Source organism: Alosa alosa, chromosome 5, assembly GCF_017589495.1.
Source record: "Alosa alosa isolate M-15738 ecotype Scorff River chromosome 5, AALO_Geno_1.1, whole genome shotgun sequence".
Classification (NCBI taxonomy): Eukaryota; Metazoa; Chordata; class Actinopteri; order Clupeiformes; family Clupeidae; genus Alosa; species Alosa alosa.
Genome location: NC_063193.1, coordinates 37,108,243 through 37,130,283, shown reverse-complemented (window position 1 = coordinate 37,130,283; position 22,041 = coordinate 37,108,243). Strand labels below are relative to the sequence as shown.

General features: G+C 40.9%; 1 long non-coding RNA gene and 1 pseudogene across 1 annotated transcript in view; one reads left to right on the top strand and one right to left on the bottom strand.

The window, feature by feature from the left end:
- The first annotated feature begins 741 nt into the window (after nt 1-741).
- LOC125294686 overlaps nt 742-22,041 on the top strand; it is a 41,182-nt gene continuing 19,882 nt past the window's right edge. The window contains exon 1 of the long non-coding RNA XR_007193548.1: nt 742-921. This is a non-coding gene — a long non-coding RNA (uncharacterized LOC125294686). The remainder of the gene's footprint in view (nt 922-22,041) is intronic.
- LOC125294685 lies at nt 12,795-14,718 on the bottom strand (annotated as a pseudogene).

Sequence of the window (22,041 nt, the reverse complement as noted above, 5' to 3'; positions counted from 1 at the left end):
ACTTAACGTGCATCTATTTCGGCAGAAATGTGTGTGCGTAAGGCTTCACGACACCAACCTTGCTCCAGCAGCGAGATCACAACAGATGATTGGCACGATGTCTTCACAGCACACCACATGATTGGCTCAATGTATTTTACAACACACCACATGATTGGCTCAATGTATTCACATGTCAACGTTTTGCCACGGAAGGGTTGTGATATGTGCAGACAACTGTTACAAACTAACCCCATGCATTACTATGGAGGATTTTTTGAGTGCTGTATCTCCTCATTAGAAAGTCTCTGGTAAAACTGGTTGTTCTGGTACCATCCCCCAAAAAAAAAAAACTAAAAGTAACTTTTTTTAAAAGTACATTTTAAATGAACTACTTTTTACTTTTACTTGAGTACATTTTCAGATCGGTATTTTAACTTGTACTTGAGTAATATTTCATCAAGGTATTGGTACTTTTACTTGAGTACAATATTTTCATACTTTTTCCACCTCTGGTGGAAAGAAACATGAATAGTTTTGATGGCATTGATGAGCCTGTGGTGGTTTCTGCTATGGGTAAGAAATGTAAGCCGTCGAAAAACAATCATATTCGTGAGAATATCAAGAAGATGAGGCACTCGGGAGGTGGAAAAATGCTGGCTGGCACTCACACAAAAAGCTCCAACTTCTGTCACGCTGACACGTTGACCACAGACGAACTTTACAGAAACTTCCAGTCCTTTTACTGTCATTTGACGAAGACCGAGCAGGACTAAGCCATTTTACAGCTTATTACCGTTAAAAAAGTCAAACGGAGACATCCGAAAGTTGACAACACTGACAGGCAAAAGGAGAGGGATGTCACAACTGAATACCACTTGCTGACTGAAGACCATCCGACGAAGATTCCGGTCTGCAAGGCCACCTTTTGCAGCGTATTGGGTGAGTGAAATGTTGTTTTATATTTATTCTATATATAACAAGTACTTCATTGAAGATTCAGTGATGCCTGCTTGCTCATATTATCTGTACCGTATTATCTGTATCATTATCATTGGTGCAGCGGTAACGCCCCTTACTATCACATGGGATAATAGCGTTGCTCCCTAAGCTGCGACAATGTGTTTTTATCCCTTGTTTATAAGCGTATGCCAAAATACTTGTCACACTTAATTAGCCTATGCTGATGTGATTTGTTTTAGCATAGCCTATATGACAACAGCTTAATTCACAACAAGCACATCACTGGCTTTTCAATGTTGCCTGGCGTATAGGCCTGGGGCCTGTACTACGAAGGGAGATTAACCTACCCAGATGTAACCCAGGGTTACTTTGTTAAACCAGGGTTGACAAAACCTGGTTATCTTAAGTGGTGTTATTCGGTACTACGACGCTGATTATGAAGTTGATTTGTTGAGCGGGGTTAACCTAATTGGGGTTTGTCTTGGCGTTCACATAAAAGGGGGTTGCAGGCGCAAAGTCACCACTTTCAATGATGACGCGATCACCTTATTTTACGGATGAGGAATGCACAATTATTATGACAAGTTATGAGGAATTAAAACCCACTCTACGACAAAAATCAAATACGTCGGCAGTGAGCAAAGCAAGGCTGTTGGCAACGTATTGCAGATCAAGTAGCCTAAATGCCTAAAAGTAAAGTTTTATTCCCACATATTCTTCAAATATGTGTTACGGAGGATTAGTAGCTTCATGGAATGTCTGAAATGAGTTGAAATAATTAAATAGCCTATTTTGAGTTCATAGAAAGGCCTACAGATGCAACCCAATTCAGAAGTGGGCATATAGATGACAGTAATAAGGGTAATTGAATGTTTAAGTAGCCCCCATTGACTAATTTAGTGTGCCTAATATTGTGAACATTTCAGATGCAACACCATTGCCAAACACATGGCAGCAGGTGAAAATGATACACAAAACATTATTCAGAATAGTAGGTTTATATAGTTATAGATTGCATTAATATTTCTTAATTATGAAAACATGTAGGCCTAGCTTATAGCCTTCACTTGGCCTCTGTTTTACAGCTAACAAGAAACAGGTGTCTTGAACACTAGGCCTACTGTAGGAGGAAAGGCACCAGAGTGTTTTTACAGTAGCAGAGGAGTTGGCCATCACAAATAATAGTGGAAGGCCGATTATGGAGGGGGTTGAGGGAGGCATTCGGTCGGATTCTGGTGCTGTGGAAATGTGTAGCCTTTATGTGCAGGGTACAGTAGGCTAATATGACATTCAATTCAACAAGTTTGTTAAAATGGTGATTTTTATTTATTAGGCCTACTGTAGGCTATGTCCGATTTATTTTAGGCTATTCTTGCTCAGATGTTCAGCATACTGTAGGCCTATGTCCACGTACGGACATTGCTATGAGACATCTTCCTAGATCATCTGACAAAGATAACGAATTCCCTCGGCTGACAATCTATATCTTCATAGAGAATATTGTCCGGGTAGGCTATATATATTTTCTGGCGGTCTCTAAAACCCCCCGCCCTCTTAAGAGAGTGCCTCACGATTTGGCTCCCAATGTCATATGGATCATCCAGGTGCGCCCGACATGTCTCAGGAGAAATTGTTAGTGGAGGGGTGGTACTAAAGGGTGTGGTTAACAGAAACCTCGGGTTAACCAAGAACATAACCTGGTCGGAGCAGGTTTGAGATGCAGCGTAAATTGCCATGGCAGCATACCTCGGTTAAAACCTATCCACCTTTCGTAGTACGGGTTAATCGGGAAGTTACGCCACACGTGATCAAGTTACTCTCGAAGTTACCCAGATAAGCCAGTAACCCCGCTTCGTAGTACAGGCCCCTGTGCTATCAAAGTGCAAGGGAGGCACTGCTACTTTTCAGGTGGAAACCGTAATTAAACTAACAAGGATCAGGTGAGGGGCGGAGGCACAGGCACATGGAACAGAGACACATGGCAAACAAACAAAGGAACACATGGTACAAGACACAGGAAGTAAACAAAGCAAACAGGAAGACAAGAGGAGCAAACATGATGAAAAAATAGTAGACGGAGAGAACAAGATGAGACAGAACAGGAACTGATCCTGACACTAACAGCCCTCTAACCCGTCTATCAGCAAGAATGCAACACCTCTGACATTTGTTACGGGAAACACAAGTGTAATCACACTTTTTTATTTCTTCAAATGTTGCCTCTGCATTGGCTTTGCTCGTTTCATTTCTGCTGGGTCTATGGCCAGTTCCACGCCATCTTGGCTGCTGCATTTTGTTTGGAAGTGTAATATGAAGACAGTTTGTTGTTAGAATATTTACAAGAATAGCTCAGATGGAGGCTTGCTTTATAAGTTTTATTAAACACATCGGAGATAGCAGACATTCCATGTTCCACTATCAGCATACAACCAACCAGCAGGGGGAACCACGTTTTACGTGATGACATAACTCATTAGGCTAATCACAAGTCATAAACACATACACATACAAGTCATCAACACAGTGAAGCACACGCTAATCCCGGCGCAGTGAGTGGCGCTAATAACAGTGGCGCTCGGGGAGCAGCTCGGGGAGCAGTGATGGTTTAGGTGCCTTGCTCAAGGGCACTTCAGCCGTTCCTACAGGTCGGGTTTCGAACCGGCAACCCTCCGGTTACAAGTCCAAAGTGCTAACCAGTTGGCCACGGCTCCCCCGATTCAAAGTCAAAGTCAAAGTCAGCTTTATTGTCAATTTCTTCACATGTTTCAGACATACAAAGAGATCGAAATTACGTTTCTCACTATCCCACGGTGAAGACAAGACATATTTAAGTCCACAGACAAACATAACATTCAAGTAAACAAAAAAGTAAGTAAATAAGTAAATAAGAGGGCACATATAATAATGAAAAAAATAAGAGCAGCAAAATTTGGTTGAAATTGTGCATAGACAGTCAATAAAATACTAGTGCAAAGTCAGGCCAATAAAAGGCTTGGGTAGTTCTGTTTGACCTAAGTAAGAAAGAAAGTGGCATAGTGGTGCAAGTTATGTAAGAGCAGCAGAAGTGTTGTGTTTTCAGGACAACAACAACAAGTTGTAAAGTGTACAAGTGTGCAAGTGTGCAAGTGGGAGAGTGCAGGCGGCCATTGTGGGTCCAATGTCCAGGATGTTATGTAGCTGAGGGTGGAGGAGGGGAGAGAGTTCAGCATCCTTACAGCTTGGTGTATGACGCTGTTGGTGAGTCTGGTAGTGCAGGAGCGCAGGCTTCTGTACCTCTTCCCAGAGGGCAGTAGATCAAACAGATTGTGAGCGGGGTGACTTGCATCACTCACAATTTTGGTCGCCTTGGGGGTGAGGTGGTGGTGTAAATGTCCTTCAGGGAGGGGAGTGAAGCACCAATAATCCTTCCAGCTGTGTTCACTATGCGCTGCAGGGCTTTCCTCTTGTATTCAGTGCAGCTTCCACCCCACACAGCGATACAGCTGGAGAGGATGCTCTCAATGGTGCCTCGGTAGAATGTGGTCATGATGGCTGGTGGAGCACTTGCTCGCCCTTCACGCGAGGAAGTACAGGGCGGCGCTGAGCTCTCTTGCCAGTGATGTAGTGTTGGTGGTCCAGGAGAGGTCTTCACTGATGTGCACCCCCAGGAATTTGGTGCTGCTTTCGCTCTCTCCACCACAGCACCGCCGATGGTCAGTGGCAGGTGTTGGGTGTGACCTCTCGGAAGTCAACAACAATCTCTTTGGTCTTGCTGACGTTCAGCAGGAGGTTGTTGTCCCTGCACCACGTGGTCAGATGGTCGACCTCCAACCTGTATTGAGTCTCGTCGCCCATGGTGATGAGACCCACCAGAGTTGTGTCGTCAGCAAATTTCACTATGTGATTGTTGCTGTAGGTTGCAGTGCAGTCATCGTCAGCAGGGTGAAGAGGCGGACTGAGCACGCAGCCTTGGGGGCCCCTGTGCTCAGTGTGATGCTGCTTGAGGTATTGTTGCCAACACGTACTACTTAAGGCCTCTGACAGAGGAAGTCCAGTAGCCAGTTGCAGAGGTAGGTACTGAGTCCCAGTTTGTCAAGTTTGCAGATGAGTTGTTGTGGTATTATGGTGTTGAATGCAGAACTGAAGTCTATAAACAGCAATCTCACATATGAGTCTCTCTTTTTCCAGGTGGGTGAGGGCTGGGTGGAGGCAGAGCAGATTGCATCCTCTGTAGACCGCTTTGGCTCGGTATGCAAACTGGAAGGGGTCCAGGGTGGGGGAGAATGGCTTTGATATGTGACATGACAAGCGCTCAAAGCACTTCATGATGATGGGTGTCAGTGCCACAGGGCGGTAGTCATTGAAGCAGGATGGAGCAGTTTTCTTCGCACAGGTATGATGGTGGCAGCTTTGAAACATGATGGGACGATGGTTTGCCTCAGGGAAGTGTTAAAGATGTCTGTGAAGACATCCTTAAGCTCCCCGCAGATCCTTCAGCGCACAACCTGGGATGTTGTTTGGACCTGTTGCCTTCTGGTGTTGATAGCAGCAAGTGTCCTCTTCACGCCGTCGGCAGAGAGGCACAGGGCTGCTCATGTAGAGGGGATGGGTCTTCTGTGGGCAGGTGCTGTTTTGTGCTTCAAAGCGCAGCAAAGAAGGTTCAGGTTGTTGAGCAGAGGGATGTTGCTCTCACAGCTCTGTGGCGCTGGGCTTGTAGTCCGTGAGGGCCTGAAATGCCCTGCCATAGGCTTTGTGCGTTCCTCCTGTCTTTGAAGTGGGTGGTTATCTTGTGAGTGTATTCCTTTTTTACTTCCTTGATGCCACGGACAGGTTGGCTCTCGCTGTTCTCATGCCAGATTCATCCCCAGCTCTGTAGGCTTTGTTCCTGGCCCTCAGCAGCCTGAGGACATCCCCTGTCAGCCATGGCTTCCAGTTAGTCTGATGATGTCTTTTTGTGGGTCACATCATCGATGCACTTGGTGATGTAAGAGGTTACAGTGTCTGTATACCCTCTATGTCTGTCGGTTGTTGTAAGTGGCTGCCTGCTTAAACATTTCCCAGTCTGTTGTGTCAAAGCAGTCTTGAAGAGCATCGAGGCTCCCTCAGGCCACACTTTTACCTGCTTACGAACCGGTTTGTTCGCTTACCCTTTGTCTGTATCACGGGCATTAGCATAACAGTGATATGGTCTGAAAGTCAATGTGGGGTGGCTTTGTATGCTCCTTTGTGTGTAGTGTAGACCAGGTCCAGGATGTTATCTCCTCTTGTTGGAAAATCAAGAGGAGATAAGCATGGTTAAAATCTCCAGTGAAGATGGTGAAACCGTCTGGGTGTGCCGTCTGTTGTTCACTGACAGCCTGGTACAGTTCACTAAGAGCCGCGTTCTTATCGCTGTTGTTGTTGGTAGACGGGATGTATACTTTGTAGGCTTTGTATGCTCCTTTGTGTGTAGTGTAGACCAGGTCCAGGATGTTATCTCCTCTTGTTGGAAAATCAACATGGTGAAACCGTCTGGGTGTGCCGTCTGTTGTTCACTGACAGCCTGGTACAGTTCGTAAGAGCAATTGTGCTCCCATACTTGTGCTCCCATATCGCCTCAGATTATTAACAGGAAGGGTGTATTTTGATTGATGGGTGTATTTGATTGACTGTTGAGTTCAAATAGTCAGTCAGAATGAAGGTCTATGTATGTAAGACTGTCCTTGTTAGATTGAACCTATTTCATTATTACAGCGCAGGATGGTATGTGTTTAGTTAAGGTAGGTCAACAGCAAAGTCATCATAACACTAAGATATTTGGTTGTTTGACTGAGGATGCTGTTAACCCTTTAGGCGCCAGAGGTTTTTTTTTCGAAACGTTCGATTTTGACATCTTAATTTCAAAAGGCTATATCTTAACCCTTAGAACCCGATTGACGCAAAGTGCGTCAAAAAACACACCCTTTCTTCTCTGTTACATTGCTCCGTGACTGTTCATCGCAACGAGATGAAACCTATATTGCATGACAGAGAAGAAGTGGGGCTTTCCAAAGACACTACGCACTTGTCTGTACGATCAAGTTTGAAAATAAAAAAAATCATGAAATTAAATCAAATTGCATCATATTTACAGTCTATACTTCTCTGCGTTCACCTGCGCACCCATTACTCTCGTTTGAATTACTCGCGAACCCGTGATCGCATAGATATGGCAGGCATATCAGATGAAAGAGGAGACACAGGGCTATCCATTGGTACCATGGATATCGATCTTTCTGGCTTATAAAAACAGATGAAGTGACTGCAAAATATTAACGTCATGTGCTGCACACCCATTACTCTCGTTTGAATTACTTTCGGACCCGTGATCGGATAGATATGCCAATGTATGTCAGATGGAAGAGGAGACACAGAGCTATCATTTGATACCAAATACATCCTTCTGTTTTATAAATCAGACGAACTGACAGCAAAATAATAAGTTCATATAGCTGGACTTACCCCACGTTTTTGTCTGTTTTTGTGGCAAAGCATGTTTATAATCCAACGCTATCGTTTGTTTCTCTATAGCAAAACATGTTCATAATCCGGTTTTGAGATCCTAGCAAATTCCTGCATGGCATCCAATTCAAGGCTCACATTGCATCCCAATTTGTTCAACAAAGAAACACCTTTTTGCCTTTACTTTGTTCATGGCAATGCAGTAAAAAGTTGAGAATCATCATGAGTGCATACACCATAGTCACACATGCTAACAGGCAAACTTGGGTCAAGTCAGGTCAGATCAGTTAAGGTGTCACAGATATGGAGCAGAATGGTCATTTTTCATCGCTAAATAAAAATGCCATTTATTTCCATAAATCACACACCACATATTTCTGTAAATTGCTCAGCCCCAGAGTATCCCTCCAACATGGCAATTATATTGCCCGATTCAGGACAGTCTGCCCTACACACACATGAAATGCATGTAGAGCTATGAGCTTGCTGTGGTGAGATACAGGTCAACATTTTTATAATATGATTTTTATATTTTAATTCTTTAAAAATCTAAATAAAATCAATGCTAGTACTAATACATGAAATGATGATCTGGATAGCCTAGACTCTGCTGAAAAAAACAATATATAATATGTGTGTGTGGCACTTACAATGACCAGAATAAATCCTTATGAATAAGGGTAGTGAAAATGCCCTAAAAACAGCTTAGGGTTCTAAGGGTTAAAAGTGATAAGAGATAGAGACTTTCTGTAAATTAGAGAAATATTAAGGATGACCCAAAGTTTATGTAGGGATTAAATTTCCCCATCTAATTTGCATATTATGACATCATATGACGTGGCGGCCATCTTGGATTATAGAATTTTCATGAAAAGTCGCATGTTTGAATGATAAAATTCACCACTTCTTTCCCCCCAAAATGTCCCTCACCTTCTGTATGCTGTATTGCACAATACTGAATGCTCAGGTAAATAGTAAGTAGTAAACAAACTGTGTAAATCATTACTAATAAATGGCAGTAACAAACCGAATGAATGTAGCGGTAGGTTGGCCTTTTAGAGATTTTAGAGATTTTCCATTTAGTACATACAGTAGGCACTCTGAAGCCATGTATGGGGCACATATATATTATTCATATGACACACAAACACAAGTAGACAAGACCTGTTTACACTGCAAAAAATGAATTCTAACCAAGTGTTACTGATCTTATATTAAGATTAAAAAATCTATTTGGTATTGTTTTTAGTATGAAAAGACTTACCTAGCGCCCTCTCAAAAGATCATTTTGACTTAATTTAAGAAGACTTTAACTTATTTTAAGGAGTCTTATCAAGACAAATTTGCTCAACGCACTAGCAGACAAATTTGCTTGTTTTTAGGACAAATTTGCTTAACGCACTGGCAGACAAATTTGCTTGTTTTCAAGATGAGTTGTCTTAAAATAAGTCAATTTTTTTTCAAATTAAGTCAAATGATTTCACAAGAAAGCGCTAGGTAAGTCTCTTTATACTGAAAACAATACCAACTAGTTTTTTTTATCTTGATATAAGATTAATAACACTTGGTTAGATTTTGTTAGATAAGCAGTTTTTGCAGTGTAGTTCAAAAGCTCACTCGCCACGGCAAGGCACAGATCAGGAGTGAGATGACGAGACAAGACGAGAGACAATGTTAGTATTTTTTTTTTCTTTTTGTTGATGTTTTTTGTTGTTTTTTTTAGCTGACAAAGACACATACATCACAAGGACATGAACTGACAAAAAAGAGCACATAGTGTACACTACTAAATGGTCAGGGAAATAGATAGTAAATCAACAGTCTAAATCATTACTAATAAATGGCAGACAAAAAAAGAATTTATGTAGCAGGCCTTTTGCTGTAGAGATAATGACTCCATATCCATCCAGGTGACATTTCTTGTAATGTTTCAGGGTGTGGTACCTCTCATTGCAAGGCACACAAAGACCCACCCCACACTGCCTACACATGTATTTTGTCTGACGGCGGCCTTTAGGGCGGGTCCGATCAGAACAAACGACACAATCTGGCTTACCATCAGCCTGGCAGATAAAGTGGCGCTCAGTGAGTCTCTGTGGCATGTCTCCCAGTGAGGATGACTTTCAGCCTTTGTTGCTCTCTTTCCTGGAGAAGCCTTCCAGTAAAGCAGTGATGACATCCTGCACAAAGACTTTCAGGGGCTTGTGAGGAGCAGCAGTGCAGCGGCAGTAAATGATGTGGGCATTCACCATGCTTACACTGAGAATGGCATTGAAAATCCTATTGTACCATTTCTTTGATCTATGGGGAAAGAGGTAGGTCTTCATTCTCTGGTCTGCTGTGTCGACACCCCCCATGAAAGAATTGTAGTCATCAACACAAACAGGCCTATTTATCTCCCTATAGCCACTATCAGTGTGTTTGGTCCTGATGCGCTTTCTGACACATGTGTTGGAATGCAGTGAAGAGAGCATTGTGAGGCGCTTTGTATCATGCCACACACAAGCTAGCAACTTCCCCTTCCTCATGAAGACTGGGTCATCTCCCTTGCTCAATGGTAACTGTTCACGGGTGAAGCCCTTTGGCATCCCCTTCCTGTTACTGCTGACAGTCCCACACAAACCCGAATCATTACTTGCCAGCTCATCTGCTATGGCTGGTGAGGTGTAATAGCTGTCCATGTACACCTCATGCCCTTTCCCTGTGTACGGGGCCATCAGCTCACGGACAACAAGGTGTGTGGCACCGAAATCAGCATTAGACCTATTTTGTCCGGTGTACATGGACCACTGTAGCACATAGCCTGACTTTGCTTCACTCAGAACAAATACTTTGTAACCATATTTGTCTGCTTTGTTTGGGTTATACATTTTGAGTGTGGATTTCCCTTTGAATGCAATGGTCATTTCATCCAGTGACAGCTGCTTAGATGGGCCATACACTGCTGAAAACCGGGGGATGACCAAATTAATGATTGGGCGGATTTTGAATAGCCTGTCATAGCCTGGCTGACCCCTGTCAACATACTCCTCATTATTGCTGAAATGAAGGAAAGACAAAATCATCTCAAATCTATTCCTGGACATCACCTTCCCAAATCCAGGTGTTGCTGTTGGCCAATATTCAGCCCAATAATCCTCCAACTCTGACTTCTCTACCAGACCCATACTCAAATGTCAAATGCAGAGAAAAGAAGGCTTTCATTTCACTGACAGTTATGTCAGACCATTGATGACATCTGGAGTGTGGCTGGAGTTGATGGGAGGCTAAAAACTGATGGGCATAGCGATTTGTCTCAACAACAAGTAAATTCCAGAACTCATCAGAGAGAAGGAGTGATTGAAAATCTAGGAGCGAATTGGCATCGGAGAGTTCTCTTTCCCCCAGATAACCAATTGGCTGATCAAAGGGCGTGATCCAACTTTGGTACTGCTCCTTATTGGCCAAGTACTCAAAGCCGACATTCCCATCATCTTGCACTAAACTATGCATGGCTCCTCTGCCCCGTGTCACACCGCCTCTGCTCCTGCTGCGAGCAGCACGGCCTGATCTGCCTCGTGCGCGCGCCGAGTGGAGAGAATTTGCACAGCTTGAACTAGGCCTACTGTCATTCTCATTGCCTCCACGTATGGCTAACAAACACGACTACATTTTGTACTGGTTTCAGATTTATGCAGCTCATTGCAAAACGCGATTCAAACCCAATCTGCGCAAAATTATAAGGAATTTAGTAAAACACAGTCTTGAGATACTTCACATGTGAAGCAAGTTTGCCAAATAGCAAGCGATGCAGTCATCACCTACCACAACAACAATGTTTAGGCAGCAAGCTAACTAACTTGCTAAATAATAAAACGAACATCCCGCTAGCTACTTAGCTACTCAGCAACAGACCACAATCATACAAAAGTCGAAAAAACGGCAGTACAAACAATGACTAACTGTCCTTTGAACACTTCGACCTCGTCTAACATCCCCAGTGGCATTAGACAAATGTTCTACCACGTTACTGTCGCCGCGATTGCAGAAGAGGCACACGGTCAGAAGACAAAGAAGCTAGCTGGCTAGCGCTGTAAAAAAGACTGGACCCCCACATAACTTCCAGCCTCGTTTCCCACATCACTAACACGCCTTAATGTCAGGGCTAAAGCTGAGTCATCATAGTTCTGACATGAGAAAGAGGAAGTCAAATCAGTTAGCCGGATTCATATGCCAATAAAGAGATGTCTTATCAACCTCTTTTTTCACTTTGTTCAGTTTTTGTTGGATACGTGTTAGTCATCATAGTTTGAGAGAGAAAATAACCACATCTAGTAATTAATGGATATAACCATAACACAAAATGCAGGAGTGGCACAGATAAACACATTTTATTCCAATGATCTTAGTTGTGTGCAGTTTGCATTGTTCTTTGTTCTATGTATTACATTCAGATACATACAATACATGCATAACACACATGATGTGTACAAACACACACAGGCACTGATTACACCTGCATGCATGCGATAATAAAATACATAAATATAAGATATTTTCGTAAAATGTTGGAGAAAACATGTTTTTTTGGATGACTAAATCTAATATACTTCATTCTGACAATAAGGCGTAACCCCAACTCTCCACCCCCAGCAGCATCACTTCCCAACATGTAAGCAAAATATTTATAACATATACAATTCAGATCTGAAGACAGTGATCTGGCCATCATGTTATGTACCAAATAATGAGACATTGTATTAGTTATTATGTCACGTCAACTACTTCAGTTCAAGCAAGACATCGCTTATTGGGTTTGTTTGGTAAAGTCACAGCCTCATCTGTTATTGAGAGTAACACGACTACAGATGATGACTACATGGTACAGGCTATAATAGAAGATGACTACAATAGTAACAGGCTATAGCAGAAGATGACTACATTGGTACAGGCTATAGCAGAAGATTACTACATTGGTACAGGCTCTAATAGAATATGACTACATCGCTACAGGTTATAATAGAAGATGACACTACATTGGTACAGGCAATAGCAGTAAATCAGTTGTATTGACTGTGGTTAATGTAACAGTGTGAATAAGGGAGACACAGTGAACCTGTAGACATTTTGACCTGTGGACATATGACCCTCCCATCCACTATAATCCGAGATGCATTCTCATCTACTGATGAGACATGTAATGACTTGTATACAACACCTGGCAGGAATCTCAGTAGACAATGAGTGAAGTAAAAATACAATGAGAAGAGAAAATAGGGAAACTTGTGGACATTTAAATTAGTACTTCCATCTACTCACAGTCTAGATTGTTACCAGTTCATGACAATAGGGAAACACATTTAAATGAGAAACTTCTAGATTGTTACCAGTTCATGACAATTTAAAAATGAGTACTTCCATCTACTGACAGTCTAGATTGTTACCTGTTCATGACAATAGGGAAACTTGTGGACATTTAAATGAGTACTTCCATCTACTGACAGTCTAGATTGTTACCTGTTCATGAGAATGTTTTTAAACAACTATTATGAGAGCAGAACAGAGAAAAGGGAACCTGCGGTCATTTAGATACGAGTGGACATCTAAATATGAGTGGAAGCCCTTGTGTCCACCGAGCTGGAGCGTGACAGGTAACGACTGGTGGTGCGATTGTCCTCTCCCATGGCGTTCTCGATTTTGGACAGCAGAGAGCTCTTGAACTTCCTCCGGAAGTCGTTGCCCATGAACACGTAGAGCACGGGGTTGAGGCAGCTGTTGGCTAGTGCGAGCATGGTGCCGTACTGCAGCCCGTGCACAAGGTGCTGGTGGTCGTGGGCAGCGGGGTGGAGCTCCAGCAGGATGAAGACGTGGTAGGGCAGCCAGCAGATGAAGAAGGTGACGATGAGCGCCGTCATGATTTTCAGGGGCTTGGACGACCTCTTGATCTGACTGCCCATGAGTCTGAGGGTGATCACGGAGTAGCACACGATGATGATGGAGAAAGGCACAACAAAGCCAGAGACGAAGCGGCTGACGGCCATGGCGGTGTGGCTGTGTGGGTCCGCCATGTAGTTGTTGAAGCAGTGGCTCTTGCCCATATGGTGCTTGACCTCCCGGAATATGATGGACGGAATGCTGAGAACCGCCGCGAGCACCCAGGCCAGAACGACGACGACGGATGCGGTTCGGACTGTCCGGTGGTTCTGGGCCCACACGGGGAACATCACGGCGACACAGCGGTCCACGCTGATGAAGACCAGCAGGAAGATGCTGCTGAACATGTTGACGAACATCATGAAGGAGGTGCACTTGCACAGGAAGATACCAAACACCCAGTCCTGAAGAGCCAGGTAAGCGATGTTGAAGGGGTGGATCGCGCAAAAAGGAAGTCAGACACTGCCAGGCTCAGGTACCAGGTGGTGTTGATGGTCTTCTTCATCTTGAGACCGGCGATCCAAATCACTATTCCGTTTCCAAGGACGCCCAAGACAAAAATAACACCATTGATCACCACAAGGGTGACACAAGCTGCCTCTGTGAAGCATGTCGATTGGAATTTTATGGAATGCTCTTCCCCCGCTGTTGAATTATCAGTAGAGTAATTGTCATAGTCAGCATAATCTAATTCCATATTGTAATCCAGCTCAATATCCATCTACTTTGGCATAACCTACAAAGATATTAAGAAAGAATTATTTGGGGAAGATACTCTGGCAAATCAGAAGAAAAAAAAGTTAATTCATGGACTTGTTAGATAAGACAAAAAAACTCAACACCTTAATCTAAACTGGACTGGGCGCTGAGTCCTCCTGAATTAATATCTTTTAATCAAGGCCATGCAGCACTCATCAGTACATTTAGCCATGCAGCACTCATCAGTACATTTAAAACTAAAATTGTTGTTTAACATGATTGGCCAACCCCAGTGTCCCTGGAAGATAACACGCAGAAGTAACACTATTTATATTTGCAAAATTATAATTATATTGTCCATTATAGTAATTTTGAGGTTTTCATTATCTGATGTGCTCACTGCCAGAATTGTACACACTGTAATGGTCTTTTAACATTATAAATTTAACATTGGCCTTTTGCTTAGCTGAGATTCAAATTCTTGACATAGATAATAATAATTATTATAGTAATTTATGTGTAAATAGATGAAGCAAGTGAATAGCACAGTTTGGAAAGTAGGCTCTTACCTCCGGCGCAGACCTCTTTAGTGACACCAGAGCTGAATATGTGGTGACAACCCTGCTGTTGATGCTGCTTATAATGTGTGAACACCAGAGCTGAATATGTGGTGACAACCCTGCTGTTGACGCCGCTTATAATGTGTGGACATCCTGTTTGTTTTCAGTAACCCATGATACACTTGTGATCACTCAGTTGCACATTTTACTCTCACTCTGGCTACTTCCCCCATCAAACTGCTGATGACAGGAGCTCTCTTCAGTCAATACCCCCAGTCCCTCTTCTTAGTTTAATGCCGTTATAATAATAAATAATAATAAAGCTTTATTTGTATAGCACCTTTCATACACAGAATGCAGCTCAAAGTGCTTTACATTTGAAGCATGTAACACAATAATAGTCAGTCAGTCATTATCAATCACTTTTCTTTGCTGTTTATGTTATACTCAGCAACATATCAAAAATATAGAAAACCCTTTACCCCCACAAGCAGCCATAAGACTGTGGCAAGGAAAAACTCCCATATTCCAGGAAGAAACCTTGAGCAGAACCTGACTTAATAGGGGGAGCCCATCTGCTTCTTCTCCCATCTCCCCGTGCATATTTGTTCCACATGCACATATCCTTAGCTTAGCTTAGCATAGTTCTTAGATGTGGGCTAGACCAGTTAGCCTATCGATCCGTTTTAGCTATAGGCTAATTGGTCCAGTAAACTATGCTAAACTAGGCATTGTCAGACTCTGTTATTATTACAGAAAAGAGAAGGATAAGTATCCTTTTATCCAACCCTGGGCTAGATGGTAAATAAGCTAACTTTCCCAAAAGTCTGCATCCTCCTTTAAAGCAGGGGAAGATGCCCAACAAAACTGTAAACATTTAATAAGTAGTGGATCTAAATATAATTAAAAATAGGTAGTGAACCTACAGTAAATATAATTACAATTGAATAGGTGAATAGGTAGTGAACCTAAATATCATTACAATTGAATAGGTGAATAGGTAGTGAACCTAAATATCATTACAGTTGAATAGGTGAATAGGTGAATAGGTAGTGGACCTAAATATCATTACAATTGAACAGGTGAATAAGTAGTGGACCTAAATATCATTACAATTGAACAGGTGAATAGGTAGTGGACCTAAATATCATTACAATTGAACAGGTGAATAGGTAGTGGACCTAAATATCATTACAGTTGAATAGGTGAATAAGTAGTGGACCTAAATATCATTACAATTGAACAGGTGAATAGGTAGTGGACCTAAATATCATTACAATTGAATAGGTGAATAAGTAGTGGACCTAAATATCATTACAATTGAATAGTGGACCTATATATCATTAAATGTCAGTAGAATGTCGCCTAATTGTGAAGCAGGAGCAGGAACTTAGATATGCTTGGCCAAAGACATATTCCTAACAAAGTATTTATTTTTTCTTATAAATCAATCAATAAATCAGTACAGATAATATTAAACAGTGTGAGATGTGCTAATAATGGCACTTTTTAAAACTCTTTTCTGAAAATTCAGTTATTACACCATATTTTCTTCCTCTTTTCTTAGAGCTTCTCTTCCCATCTCCCCATGCATATTTGTTCCACATGCACATATCCTCTTTTTTTTCTAAACTTAACAAATAATCTTGAGATAGATTATCTCTCAGAGCTTTGTCTGTCAAAGCTCAGTTACTCAGAAGTTAATCTGGTTGCTTATTTGCCGCAAACACAGCAGTTATCGACAGCCATAATACATCATAATACATATGAATAAAAAGGTGAAATGTGCCACTTTTTAGAACTCTTAATTTCCAAAAGCATTTTTAAAAAAAAAAAAAAAAATTATTACCATATTATTAATTCCTCCCTTGAAAGATTCATCCTCCCCACTGTCTTCCCCTCTGCAACTGTCCAAATACAGTGTGTGCTTTTATAAACCTGAAGCAGAATCTGTAGTGGTAGATGATTTATCTCTTTGTGGCCACACAGCAACATCCTTATTCCATGTTAAATGTACTAGGAAGTAAAACAACACTGTAAAGGTGTATGTGTCAAATGAAGTATGGTGCAAACAACACTGTAAAGGTGTGTATGGTGCAAACGACACTGTAAAGGTGTGTGTGTCAAATGAAGTATGGTGCAAACAACACTGTAAAGGTGTGTATGGTGCAAACGACACTGTAAAGGTGTGTAAGGTCAACGCCATGTTAGGGTGCTCTGTCTCTTTTGGCCTCCAGGGGTCACTGTTGGTTTGCCATGTGCTCCGGGCCACGCCTTTCCTTTGTGTTTCCCTCCATGTTTGTTTCTCACCACCTGTTGTTAATGTGTTATTGTCATGTGACCAATTAGTACTTCCATTTAAGTCCCGGTTTTCTGTTTGTTGGCCACTGAGACTTTGTCAACTCCACACGTCCCTGGTGAGCTCTTTTGAATACTTTGACTAGCTTTGGTAAGGGGGATTATCAACAAAAAAGGGCCTAATCGTTACGCGGCGGATAGAAGCACCAAAATTGGTACAGACACTCTTTATGATGTATCTCATCATTTCAGAAGGGGTGCCCAAAATCTCTGGGTCATTAACCCTTAGAACCCGATTGACGCAGAGTGCGTCAAAAAACACACCCTTTCTTCTCTGTTACATTGCTCCGCGACTGTTCATCACAACGAGATAAAACGTTTATTTTATGACAGAGAAGAAGTGGGGCTTTCCAAAGAGACTACGCACTTGTCTGTACGATCAAGTATGAAAATTAAAAAATCATGAAATTAAATAAAATTGCATCATATTTAAAGTCTATACTTCTCTGTGTTCACCTGCGCACCCATTACTCTCGTTTGAATTACTCGCGAACCCGTGATCGCATAGATATGGCAAGCATATCAGATGAAAGAGGAGAAACATGGCTATCCATTGGTACCATGGATATCGATCTTTCTGGCTTATAAAAACAGACGAAATGACTGCAAAATATTAACGTCATGTACACAAACCAACGCTACCCGTGATCATATATATGCACGTATGTTAGATGAAGAGGAGACCATTCATTTGATACTACATCCTTCTGGGTTAACAGCAAAATTACTTCATATAGCTGGACCCGTTTTGATCGGATATATATGCCACGTTCATGTTAGATGAAAGCAGGGCACACAGAGCTATCATTTGATACCAAATACATCCTTCTGCTAACAGGCAAACTTATAAAACAGACGTAGTGACAGATATGGGCAAAATAATAACTTCATATAGCTGGACTTACCCCACGTTTTTGTCTGAACGAATGAATACATGAAATGATGGCATATCTGGATAGCCTAGACTCTGCTAAAAAAAACAATATATAATATGTGTGTGTGGCACTTACAATGACCAGAATAAATCCTTATGAATAAAGGTAGTGAAAATGCCCTAAAAACAGCTTAGGGTTCTAAGGGTTAAGGTCATTTTTAAAGGGAAAATCCAAGATGGCTGCCAAAAACGACTCTAGGATAATAAAACATTACATAGTTTGGGCATCTTAGTTTATTCTGCTACTTTATCATTTTACATTTAATATGTATAGATGGTTAACAAATAATATGTGCAAGATAACCCATGGAAGGAATCTTACATGTCTATTATACAGCTTTAAAGTGGAAAAAACAGGCTTAAAACAGTCAGAATGACATGACTCCCCAAGTGAATCCTCATCTGAGTAGTGAATTATTTATTTATGCATAACATTAATATTTTAAAAAACTTTTGGAAGAATCACTTAATCATTGTCAAAAGACAGCTTATTGTTTAACCCTTTCGTGCCCGTGCCAAACATTCCATTTTTGGTGCTGGATGACCTCCTTACACAAAAAACCTTATTTCTTGAGTATAATACATACCATCAATGGGATATACATACCATTGTAATCAAGAAGGGTCAGTTCTATCAAATGATGTAAAATGCATATGGTAATGTTGATATAGTAATGAACAGTCTTTGAAAATCCTCTCCAAATGTATACCGAAATTCGTTAAAATTGAATTTCATTCGCATAAAAATGAATTTTCATCATATTTCTATACGAGATAGAGAAAAATATAGAGTGTATGACATGTTCAGCAAGTTGTGGGCTATTTAACAAAAAAGACTGAATTGGAATATCATTAACCTTTCAAAAGTTATGATAAATTAAGTGATAAGTGTAAAAAAATGCAGGAAACGGGATTTAGAATGTTGACAGAATTCACATTCTCTTTCTCACCAAAAACATAAAAGTATGCATAAAAACTAATAATGAAGTCAGACACAATGGTTTAGATTTATTTGGTCCATAAGAATAAACCATTTATTTGTATATAAGCAAATGCTACAGTCAACAATAATGATATATAAAAGAAAAACATGTACCTTACCAGTAATACAGGAAGTAAGTATACTGTATATTTATTGAAGATCAATTCTGAAGAGACATAGAATACATTTGATTTAACAGATACAACTTCCTTATATAAATTAGTGTAATATGAAAAGTATATACATCTATAAAATGTATTATTTATGAAAAGCTAGGAATACAATCAACTTCAACATCACTCAAAAATCAATGTGTCTAAACATTTGAAAGTGGATTACATAGAACAAGCCTGTTGAGAATAAACACATACACACATATAAACACAAACTCACACACACACACAGAGGAGGATAGGGAAAGGTGGGGTGGGGAACCTGAAGGTTAAACACAGAGGACCTATGACTCATAACGAAACGCATCCCCTTCTGTAGAATGCCAAATCTGACAGCAATTTTGTTTACCAAAAAAGCAGTCACCTACCGCTAAACTCCAGGCCATACAAGCTACTTTAGTGTTATTATGTATTGTTTTTATAACAAAGCCAACAATTTTTCTTTGGCTCCTGCTGTACAGGAATATGTACTTGATGAAAAGATGACAGACTAGTAGTTGGAGCAGCTGAAGGCGAGGCTGAAATTTTGACGGAAATGCCTGCCAGCTGTTGTGATAGATTTTTAGCCAAAATCTTTCTGGCTGTAGCTACCAAACCTAGGTTCAACACCAGATTCTGCATTGCCAAACTTGAAATAATAAGAAACTATTGAAACAGCAATGTCAATGGAGAAAAAAGTGTACACAATATGTATTTCTCATTTGGTCAACGCCTCCTGATCCCTTCAGAGACTTGGTTCCCCAGTAGCAATGGATATTAGGGAGGGAAGTGAAGTCCCATGTCAATGATCAATCCCAGAAAACTGTGAAACTCTTCTGGGGTCTCTTCGTCCCATGCCCCTGCACTGTGTGTTTGCATACAACGGCCTACTAAGCACAACCTCCCACCCGTTCGGTTGGTAAAACCACATATGCCTGGGACAACAACATAAAAATCAACATAACAAGTCTATTTCACAGTGTTTTTTTGAGTGGCAGTCTACACCCTCCCACGCGCCACCTAAATCTATACCTTCTTCCTCCATCCTCACATGGTCTTCAACATTGTGGCGCAAGCTCATCAGCAGTCAGCCACCTCTTCAGGCCTGCAAGGAGGTCTGTGTAGGTCTTGTCATCCTCCATCTGAAACAACAGTAAAATCATACAAATGTAATACATTTATTAATTAAAAAAATAAAAAATCACAAAACTACAGATGTTGTGCGTGTGTGCACATACATACACAAGAAGAGGTAGCCCTAAACTATTGAAGCATTTTGAGTAACTCAAAAATATTTAGAAGTATGAAAAGTCATTTTATTACACATGGGTTTAGCTACCCTAAATCTGATTGCCTGGCTGGCATTAAGATAAAGACAGATTACATTTCACCTAGTAACTAACTGCTTAAATGCAATAATGACATTTCTGACATAATATGTGATTTCACATCATGTTTTCTATAAAACTACATATTGAGAAAGAGTAGAATATCAAGTCATGCCATCTTAGAAAATGTTGAGACAAGCACGTCTGATGTTTTTCATTTTAGAAGCAAGGTAAAACAGTTCACTACAAACTGCCTAGCGAGGTAACAACCCGATGAGAGGCAATCGTTAATTAGCACTACATTTCTGACAGAATCCGTGATTTCACATCTTGTTTTCTACAACTACATATTGAGAGGAGTAAAAATATAAACTCAACTTATTTCATGTAAGAGAACGAACTTAGAAACGCGAGCCCATTGATTTATTCAGCTTTGGTATGCTATACTGACTTGCCAATATAATGCTTACCTAACAAGCAAATTGGTACTAGAAAACAAACTTACTTACAGGTTTTTTAAATGAAATTGTCAAATGAAAATAACTGATATAAAAAGCAAACGAGAATACTGCAAGCAGTTCAGAGTAATGCAGCTAGCTAAAGTTACATGACGATGCACTTAGCCCCCACTATGCCATAATGTTGACGCTGATGAGAAAGCATATTACTGTCAAATAACATGATTTTATGACTACAAATTAAGATTAACCATAACTAGAAACGATGTAAAATATATATTACCTCAGTTTATCCAGCTGTGTGGTTTCAGTCGAGGTAAACTCCAGCGAAGTGCAGGTGGCATCTGGCGGTCCATGTTAAAATCTCGACTGAAGTGAAAAGTTTTTTCCGCGACTCATCTTCAAGTATCCAAAACATTTCGGCGCCATAAACCCCTTAACCAATCATATCAAATTGAAGCTTATGTTGTCAGCATTACGGGGAAGATTTCAGAAATAAAATCAGTCATTGGACAGCTGAGATATTAGATGATTGGTCATCGTTAAAATTTTAACGAAATTAGAACGGTCGGGCTTGTAAGGGTTAAATGTTCATATGAGCAGAGATCAACCCCTAAATAGGGACACAACTCATTGACTAAATGTTAAGCTAGCATTAGCATTAGCATTATTCAATGTAGACCCACAAGCTGGGTTGAGCTAAAGCTGGGCAAACAAAGGCATTCCATAGCTAACTGTGTCTCTGTGATCACTTGGGGTCTTTTTTGTGTATTTGTGCCCTGTGGGTCTTCCTGGGGGGGTATTGTTGTATTGTTTCGAGCATAACATTATAGGAGCTATGACATTTTGATTTGTACTACAGTAATGGTAGCCAGCTATTACTTAGCTATGTAGTATGTACATTGAGTAGGCCTGTGGCTGTGTCTCATTACGCATACTTTAGTACACTGCTAATGTGCACTGACCACTTACTGCCATAGTGCCCACTCTCAATAATTAGTACTGTCTCAAAAGGAACACTTAGGTTAAAACACTAACCGGAAATGATGAGTGGGATGAGCGTGACAAACGTAACACATGTGCCAAAAATGCCGAAGTTCCTGGTTCCTCCCCTTCCGCTATGTACACAAGATGGCGCCCGTTTAGTGCGAGTAGGCCCATCGTTCTACACTGAACTTTTTGACTGTTTTTAGGAGGTCATCCAGGTACTTTCAGTGCACTAACTTTTTGTGTTATCTACACTATACTTAAAACTA